Raw genomic sequence first — 9036 nt, forward strand, 5'->3', positions numbered from 1 at the left:
CCTCGCAGCAGCCAAATACCCCAAGGAACCTGGGGCCCAGATAGACTGCCTCTGGGCCCGGAGGCCCCACAAGGAGCGAGGCTGCTGAATCAGGCCACGTAGCCCACCACCCTGCCCTCACTCACCAGGTGCCGCAAAGGGGAACTGAGCAAGCAGGATTCGAATGCAAGAGCAACTCTCCCTTCCTGCGGTGGAAGCACAACAGAGCTACTGTGACTAACAGCCAGCAATAGCCTTCTCTGGCTCCATGGATTTGTCCCATCAAATCGTAGAGTTGGAAGGGACCCTGAGGGTCATCCAGCCCAACCCCCTGCAATGCAGGAATAGGCAGCTGTCCCTTGCAGGAATCGAACCTGCAACCTTGGCATTATCAGCACCACCCAATCCTCTTTTACCAGGGAGCGTGCAAAGATCTCTTGTGCAACCTGGGCAGAAGTTCCCCAGCCAGGGGGCAGGTGGGGGGGGGAATGTTGCTCCACATTCTCTGCATGCTGAGGTGGGTTGGACTAGATGACCCTTGGGGACCCTTCCAACTCTTTGATTCTATATTACATTACATTATATTAATTTCTATTCTGCCCTTTCCCCCAGGCTGGTTCTCAGGGCGGCTTATGACAAATTAAATTAAATATAAATAAGACGCAAAAAAACATATGAAAGATCACCATTTAAAACTAATGTTCTGTTCCGTTATTGTTTGCAGTTTGTGATCCATGCAAATGAAAAGCAGCATAGGGAAATGAAATGAAATGTGAGAGAATTAAAACAATACTTAAAAAACCCCACAATTTTTTAAAAATCCAGATATTAAAAATGCCACAGCCCTATGAAAAGCCCTTTCCTTAACTGATCTATTGATGGCGTTTCTCCAGGGGGGGTTTCTCCTCCTCCCTCTCCTCATTGGGCCCTACAAGAACCCTGCAAGGCAGGCCCAGAGAGGAGAGCAGGGGGGAATTCGAACCCTGGTCTCTCCCAGATCTGACTCCCAAACTGCGACAGGCGGGTGCCTCTCTCGGGAGCCCAGGGGCCTGGCCTTCCTTACCCCCCTTCGGAGAGAGCACAACTTCTCCTCCCCTCCCTGAAACGCAGACATCCTGCAAAGGCCGTTTCACCCTCCAGCGCCGGATGGAAACAGAAAAGGAAGCGCAGGAAACGGAAGAATTGCAAGAGAAAATGGCCGCGTTTGTTGCTGCCCTCAAGCAAACTGAGGTTTGAAGCCGGGTGCTGGAACCTGAACCCAGGACCCACCCTAGATTTTAAACAGCTGACATTTGCAAACCAGACCTCGTGCCAGCCCTCCTCTCGTGCTAAAAGAGAGAGGACCCAGGCATCCTGCTCTAACCACTCATCTCCCCTCCCCAGTACTGTCAACCTCCTGCAAAGTCGGCCCAGGAGTGAGCATTTTGCAGAGAAAACCGCCCTGCCACTCACCCTTTGCCGGAGGGAAGTCTGCCCTCTCTGAAGGCTCATATTCTCAGTTCCTGCACACAAAGGATCTCGCCAGAAAGCAGCCTGGGGTGCGGAACACAGGCAAATAAAGGGAGAGCAGGTGATTCGAACCCAGTTCCAGTTTTGCTTCTGTATTTCTGCAACACCGAAAGCAGAGAAACAGAAGTGGAGATAAGGGAGTGTTGAAAATCCTTGTCGTCCCGATCGGCAGCCATGCTCCACAACCTCCCTTGCAAACGCAGCTAATTTGTGTGTTTTAACGGCTTCTTGTTAATTGCCTTTTTTGCAACGGTGACAAATATCAGCCGCCAGACCCTCTGATAAGCAGGAAAGGGATCTCCCCGGAGGGCGTCCAGAGATTAAATTTTTAAAAGTAAATAAATGCACATCCTGCAATGGGGGGGGGGAGGGCTGCAATTTAGTTTTGGAATTGAAGGATGGTAAGAGTTGGAAGGGAACCCTAGGGGTCATCCAGTCCAACCCCCTGCAATGCAGGAATTTCAGCTGAAGAATCCCTGACAGGTGGCCTCCCCCAACCTCTGCTGAAAAACCTCCAAGAAAGGATTTTTCTGCCAGGAAGTTCTTCCAAAGCACAGAACTGGAAGGGACACCCAAGGGTCATCTAGCCCAACCCTCTCCAAGGCTGGGATCAGGCCGAAGGGGGACTATCCAGTCCAGAACCCTCTTCTCCCTCGGCTCTGATCCCCCTTCCTGGCTCTTCTCATGGATCTGCCAGGTCCACAAGCAGTCTATCTGGATTCCTAGGTTCTTAGCGGCATTTGAGCAGCAGGCCCCCTTGAGGGCTCTCTCTCCTGAGACCCCAGGCCGGTCGCAGAGATCGCCTGCCTTGCGCAAGGAGAAGGAAGCGCCCCAGGCGACTCCCTGGGCCTTATTGAGAACAGGGTGCTGGGCTAGACAGGCCCCCTTTGGGTCTAATCCATCAGTCCAGCTCTTATTATGTCCTCATGCAGCCTCCAGGCCCAGAGGCAGTCTATATGCCTTCCCAGGTCACATGGGCATTTCGCCATTATGAGGACAGGAGGCTGAGCTAAGTGGGTCTCCTCTGGGTCTGATCCAGCAGCCTGGCTCTTATTATAGAACTTCCAGGCCCAGAGGCAGTCTATCTGAATCCCTAGGGTTAGTGGGGTATTTGGCCACTGTGAGGCGGACGTGATGGGGCTCCCCCTGAGCCTGATCCCACCCCTCAGCCTCCGCATAGGAGTGAGGGTCTGATCCAGTTCCCAATCTGGGTTGATGGCGTCTTTCAAAACTGTATTTTAATATGCAGTTTTATTTCACTAAAAAGGGGAGGCGTTGCCATGGAAATGAACAACAAGATCTGTTCCACCAGATCCTCAGGATACAGATCCGCTTAAAGCAAAGTCATAAAACAAGCAGCCCCCCCGCAATGCTCCAGTGACCGTCACCCCAAAAGGAGAAGTCCTGGCACCACAAAGTCCCTCAATTTTGCTGCGATCCCTGCATTGCCAGGGGTTGGGCTGGATGACCCCTGGGGTCCCTTCCGACTCTGCAATCCTATGTCACTTGTGGTGGGAATGTAAGTTGGTGCGAAATTTCAGGGGTTCAATTTCCACAGGAATGATCACCCTTATCTGAGAAACTATCGTTTGTTGCCCAGAATTAACAGATTGTTTTTTAACAATACCAATTGTCAATATAATTGGTCTCATCTTCAATCTTGACAGCTCAAATAGTAATTGCAACTCAGGGGGGAAAAAGCCCAACATCTTACACTGAGCACTTGGTCCCAGTCACTCACTGAGAAAATTAGGCGTAATTTGAGATTTCTATGAGGACTAGGACACCCCCCGGCACTTTCTATATGATTTTGCATTCCTTTATTACATTGGATAACGCTAATAAAAAGGAATCGGTTGTTTTAACCGATGTGCAATTGGACTTATTCTGCACACCAGTTTTACAGTTTTCAGTTCAGTTTCCACCTACGATTACAACAGCTTTATAAAGCAATGTAAGAAAATCCTTACCCATAAAAGAATAGACGTTGGCACAGTTTAAAGATATATATGTATATTTACTCCAGCCTGTGCTTCTGCAGAGTTAAGATCAGACCTTTGACCCCCCCACTGCAGACAGGGCCTAGCAAACATTGCGCACCTGGGGGGGACAGGTGTCCTGTCTCTCCCCCCCGCCCGAAAAAAGCCACCTGTTCACACACACAGAAGATATATATCTGCAGAAATATATTCCATCCAGGTGGCAGAGAGATAAGGAAAACAAAGGTTTCTACCTTGCAGCAAATCTGGCCTGGGAGAGGTTCCTGCAAAAATTACCTGTCCAGGTAAGGCGTAGGGAAGGAAAAGAGGTTCGAGGATGCACCTGCGCTCATTTTAAGGTTTGATATTTTATGGATGTTTTTGTATTTTGCAGGAAGCCGCCCAAAAGTGGCTGGGGAAACCACATTATTATTATTATTATTATTATTATTATTATTATTATTATTATTATTATTATTATTATTATTATTATTATTATTTCCCCCATTTTGTTCCCCAGAAAGGAGCAACTGGTGCTTGGCCGCCTGGCAGAATGGCTTGCAGAAAAAGCATCCCCACCTCCGTCCTTCTGACACTAGTTTTGGCATTTGCAAAGGGCCCAAAGGTGGGCAGGATGAGAAGCCAATCCTGACCGGGTGCTGCGCGTCTCGTGCAATGGAGAAAGGCGGACGAGTTGGCACAGGTCCAAAGCCAGAGCAGCAGCATTGTGACCATTTCAGGCCTTTGCAAATGGGATCCTGACCCAGCCTGAACTGCCCCCTCCACACACCTCTTTCTCAGGTGCAGTTGGCCCTCCATCACTGCCTTATTTTTGCAGGATCTCGACCTGTCTCTGTTTAGCTACGCAGCCAGACATGGCTTGGGCCACAAACAGCACCCACAGACATTTTTTTACATGCACACATACATATATAATTTGCACGCACACACACACACACACTTTTCTCAGGAAATGCACCTTCCAAATTATTATTTATTATTATTATTATTATTATTATTATTATTATTATTATTATTATTATTATTATTATTATTATTAAGCTTCTTTCTCCATTCTCATGAATAACAAGACCTTCGTCCAAACCACAGCAACGCATCAGGCAAGTTCATGAAATGCCCTGCAAACATGCAATGGAAAATATATATTACCGTAATTGTTTTTCTCCCACGGTGGGATTCTAATTTTTTGGCGCTGTGTGTGCTGGATAATAATCGGAACCAAGAAATTTGGGAGCAGCTTCCCCCACCCCCTAAAAATTAACCCACAGCGTTCGCCTCTTGATACAGCTAATTAGGGTTTTTCTTTATTTCCCCCACCCGAATTAAATATTGCAAACAGGGGTCTTGGGGGGGGGGATCCACCCCCGATCTTTGAAATTCTTGCATGGGCAGTTTTCTTGCAAAGCTGCAGCCCCCCCCCCAAAAAAAAAAACCCTGCATGGGTGTGCAAAAGGTGGGTGATAATAATACCAGGCCGGGGGGGGGGGCAAATGCACTGACCTGTTTCCGCCCCTCGGCATCCCCGGCACCTGCTCCGCTCCCCTCTTTCGTTTTCGCAAAAAGAGGGGGGAGGGGAGAAGGGGGGAGGAGAAAAGGCTGCCCCCCCCGCGCTGCAGGGAGGAGGAGGAAAGGGGCGGGGCTCCGAGGAGGAAAGGAGGCTGGCTCCTGATTGGCTGCCCCGCCCGCCAGCAAACGGGGCTTCTGGGCTAGCCTCGCCCCCCCGTCCCAGCCCACCCGGGAAGCTCATTTGCATATTTAAAGAGGCCGCATCCTTTTCACCTGCTTGTAAACTGTCATTTTGGGGATAGGGGGGCAGCGTAGGGAGAGAGGCAAAAAAATGCATCTCTGTCCAACTGCACAAAGCCAACAATATAAAAACCCCTCCCCAAGAACTACAAAATGGGGGGGGGACACTTAGAATCATAGAATTGTAGGTTTGGGAGGAACCCTGAGAGTCATCTAGCCAACCCCCCCCTCAAGGCAGGAATCTCAGCTATTGAACCTGACCTATGTGCGAGAGAGGAGGAGCCACCCCATTTCAGGCCCCCCAGGAACCACCAAGAAATCATAGAATTGTACAGTTGAAAGGGGCCCCCAAGGGTCATCCAGTCCAACCCCCTGCAAGCAGGAATATGCAGCTGTCCCGTGTGGGGATCGAATCTGCGACTTTGGTTTTGTCAGCACCAGGCTCCACCCAACTGAGCTATCCAGGCTCACAACAGCCCTATGATGGATCTCTCCATCCACACCAGTGGCATAACAGCCTGCGTGGCTTGAACTTCAATCCGACATGCAAACGCACCCCCCCACCCCACTTTGCCTAAGGCAGGACTGAGCCTCGTTTTCCAGAGCTGCATCCCCAAGATCAAAGGTTTGTGTTGATCCAGGTGGCGTCCTGCGTCCTTGCAAGGCTCAACTCAGCACTGCAGGCCTCAGAAGACGGAAAAAGCCCAAGTTGCAAAAAGCAGGCCAGAAGGAGGAAGCTCAGAAAAACAGCAGGTGCAATTAAAAAAAGAAACCAACCCACAAAACGAAGAACTTGCTTGGCAGAGGAAGGCGGTTCGTCATCTCCTGTATGAAACTAGAACTTGTTCTGCTAAGACAATGAATGCCTGTGATGGTCAACAGTGATGCAGTGCGGAGCCCTGGGTTAGATCACATAATAGAATTGTAGAATTGCAAAATTGGAAGGGACCCCAAGGGCCATCCAGACCCCCTGCAAGGCAGAAATCTCAGCTAACGCATCCCTGACAGATGGCCATCCAACCTCTGCTCAAAGATCTCCAAGGAAGGAGAGTCCACCACCGTTCCGCTCTTGAACAGCACTTACTGTCAGAAAGTTCTTCCTGATGTGGAGTCAGAATCTCTTTTCTTGTAACTTGAAGCCAGGGGTTCAAGTCCTGCCCTCCAGAGCAGCAGGAAACAAGCTTGTTCCCTCTTCCATGTGACAGCCCTCAACTGCTCCTCATCAGGCTTCGCCATCATCCTCTGCTCACATTCCAGCATGTTTGTTTGGCAATCTCCTCCTTAAATTGTGGTGCCCAGAACTGGACACAGTATTCCAGGTGTGACCTGACCAAGGCAGAATAGAGTGGCACTATGACTTCTCTTGATGCAACCTAGAATAGTGTTAGCTCTTTTTTTGCTGCTGCATCACACTGTTGACTCATGTTCGGCTTGTGGTTCACAAAGTCCTCTAGATCCTTTCCCCATGTACTACTGGCAAACCAGGTGTCCCCCTTCCTACATTTATGCATCTGGTTCTTCCGGCCCAAGTGCCAAACCTGACATTTGTCCCTTTGAAAATTTGTTTTGTTAGTTTTGAGCCCAGGTCTCCAATCATTTTGATTCTGTTTTTTGCAGCATTCGCTCCCCCTCCCCGTTTGGAGCTGTCTGCAGATTCAATGAGCATCCCCTCGACTCCTTTGCCCAGGTTGTTTGTAAAGATGACACAATCATTAAGATCGAGGCAATGCAGAATTAAATGGGGCAACCTGAAGGCTCCACCGATTAATGGGTTAGATCCACCTTCGCCAACCTGGTCTTCTTGAGCGCAGCTTCCAGTCAGAATAGGCTGCCCAGAAATTCTGTTTTTACATCTCCAAAGGGCTACTTCCGACTTTTAAAGCTAGTCGGTCTGGAATCAAACACACAGACGCACACCTCCCCAAAGCATTGCTTCTGAACCTGATCCATTTACTCCCGAGGAAGCCCCTATCAATGAGCTCAAGAAGCTCCCCCTTCCTTTGCTTAAGCCGGCCTGCACAGACAGGGAACGCTTTGTCAGTAAGGAAGGTGGCAAAGGATGTCTGCACAGGTGTGGCAGGTGAGGAGAGTCCCTGGTGGTCCAGCATGGGGATGCTTTGAAACAGCATCTCTTCCACCCAGGCGGTTGCCATGGCAACAAACTCTCTTCCCCCTCCATCCCTTCTTCCTGCGCAACCAATAGCAAAAGAGCTATTAAGAGGACATAAATGGGGAGGGGAGAGCCATGGACTCAGTCCAGAGCATCTTCCCTTCGTAGTGGTGGGTGGATCTGATGCCACTTGCCGCTGCCCCTCCCTTGGCATGAGGTGCAGGAATCATGGGTCATCCAGTCCAACCCCCTGCAAGGCAGGAATATTTCTGTCCAACACGGGGCTCCAACCCACGACCCTAAAATTGAGAGCAAGCACCCAAAGAGCTGCTTTATCAGGCCTATGGTCCATTTTGCATCCCAACATCCTGTCTTCACAGTGGCCAACCACGATGGGGAAACAACAGGCAGGATTTGAACACAGGAGCAGCTCTGCCCTACTCCAGGTTCCAGCAACTGGGATTCAGAAGAATCGCCAACAGAGCCACCCTGGCTAGCAGCCATTGCCCCCCCCCCCATGAATTTGCCCAAGTTGGTGGCTGTCCCTGCCTCCTGTGGCAGAGAGTTCCAGAGTTTGATACTGTGCTGTGGGAAGGACTTTCTTGTAAGCATCCTGAAAAAGGGATGCAGCAAGGCGGCAATTGATGGCTACTAACTCCAAATGCCAGAAACCACAGGAGGGGACAGTTGGTATTTTATTCAGGGCCGGCTTGTGGGCTTCCCTTTGGGGGCACCCGAGTGGCCACTGTGAGGACAGGGTGCTGGACCAGGACCCCCCAAGTTTGCCTGATACAGCTACATCCAGGCCCTTCTAGTGAAACCTCCAGGTCCAAAGGCAGTCTACCTCAATTCCCACCTTCTGAGAGGCATTTGGCCCTAAAAATGTGCAGAGAGGCTTTTCCCCTAGGGACACCGGAGTCGCATCCCCCCGCTCTCCCACCTCAAAAGCAAGTTTTAATTGCAGCTTTGCCTCTTTTTACTCCTTGGGCTCGTCCTTTTTATTATGGGTGCCTAACATTTTGATGAAATCCTTTTATTTTATATTTTACGTCCACAGGCTGCTATGTCATGACATTGATACGCCCAGGTTGGATGGGCCCCTTGGGCTCTCTGTAGGTTCGCAGGACCTGTCAATTCCAGAAAATGGCCAAGACGATTAGTCCTGCCCTCCATCCCCACCTTTCGATATTGGGAAGCCCCCAAACCTGTTTCCCATTCGCAGGCAGAGACGGTGTTAGGGAGATTCCGATTATTGCTGTCACATTGATCACCCAGGGTGGGGCGCAAGGCCTTGCCTTAGCAAGAACTGTGCAGGCCTTGGAAAGACTGTTCCCAACGCCAGGGAGAAAAGGGGGGGGGGGCTTGCTGATCTCAACTCCCAGGTCTGCAGGGAAGAAGACAGCCTTTCTGGTATTTGGGGCCTGGGACATTTCAGGCTCCGGACACTTCCGCCTCAGTGGGAGAGAGGTGGGAAGCAGCAAGGCTGCCTCCATCAATTGGGTCAAAGTACCTGCTAGAATCCCAGAGCTGGAAGGCACCCCCAAGGGACATCTAGCCCAACCCTTGGAAACACAGGGACCTCCTGCTCCTGGACTGTGCCAACCGGCCGTTATCAGAACAGCTGTTTCAAACCCTGTGCCCGAGTTCTGGTTTTTGTTTTCTAGTTTTCATTTTCCTCTTCCCTCCCTGTCT

The 9036-nt window shown here is 50.3% G+C and overlaps 1 protein-coding gene across 5 annotated transcripts in view; it reads right to left on the bottom strand.

Annotated features, from left to right (window-relative positions):
* Nucleotides 1–5116, bottom strand: part of FCHO1 (FCH and mu domain containing endocytic adaptor 1) — a 53063-nt gene extending 47947 nt beyond the window's left edge. For 2 of the 5 annotated variants that reach the window (XM_081177646.1, XM_081177642.1), the window contains exons 1-2: nucleotides 4989–5116; nucleotides 1432–1586 (exon numbers count right to left, since the gene is read on the bottom strand). The gene's annotated coding sequence lies outside the window, so the exon portion shown is untranslated. Of the gene's footprint in view, nucleotides 1–1042; nucleotides 1258–1431; nucleotides 1587–4637; nucleotides 4735–4988 lie in introns of those variants that run through there. The other 3 variants (XM_081177644.1, XM_081177643.1, XM_081177645.1) reach the window with 3 other exon arrangements.
* Between the last annotated feature and the right edge of the window lie 3920 nt (nucleotides 5117–9036).

Source organism: Podarcis bocagei, assembly GCF_964188305.1.
Source record: "Podarcis bocagei genome assembly, chromosome: 18".
Classification (NCBI taxonomy): domain Eukaryota; kingdom Metazoa; phylum Chordata; class Lepidosauria; order Squamata; family Lacertidae; genus Podarcis; species Podarcis bocagei.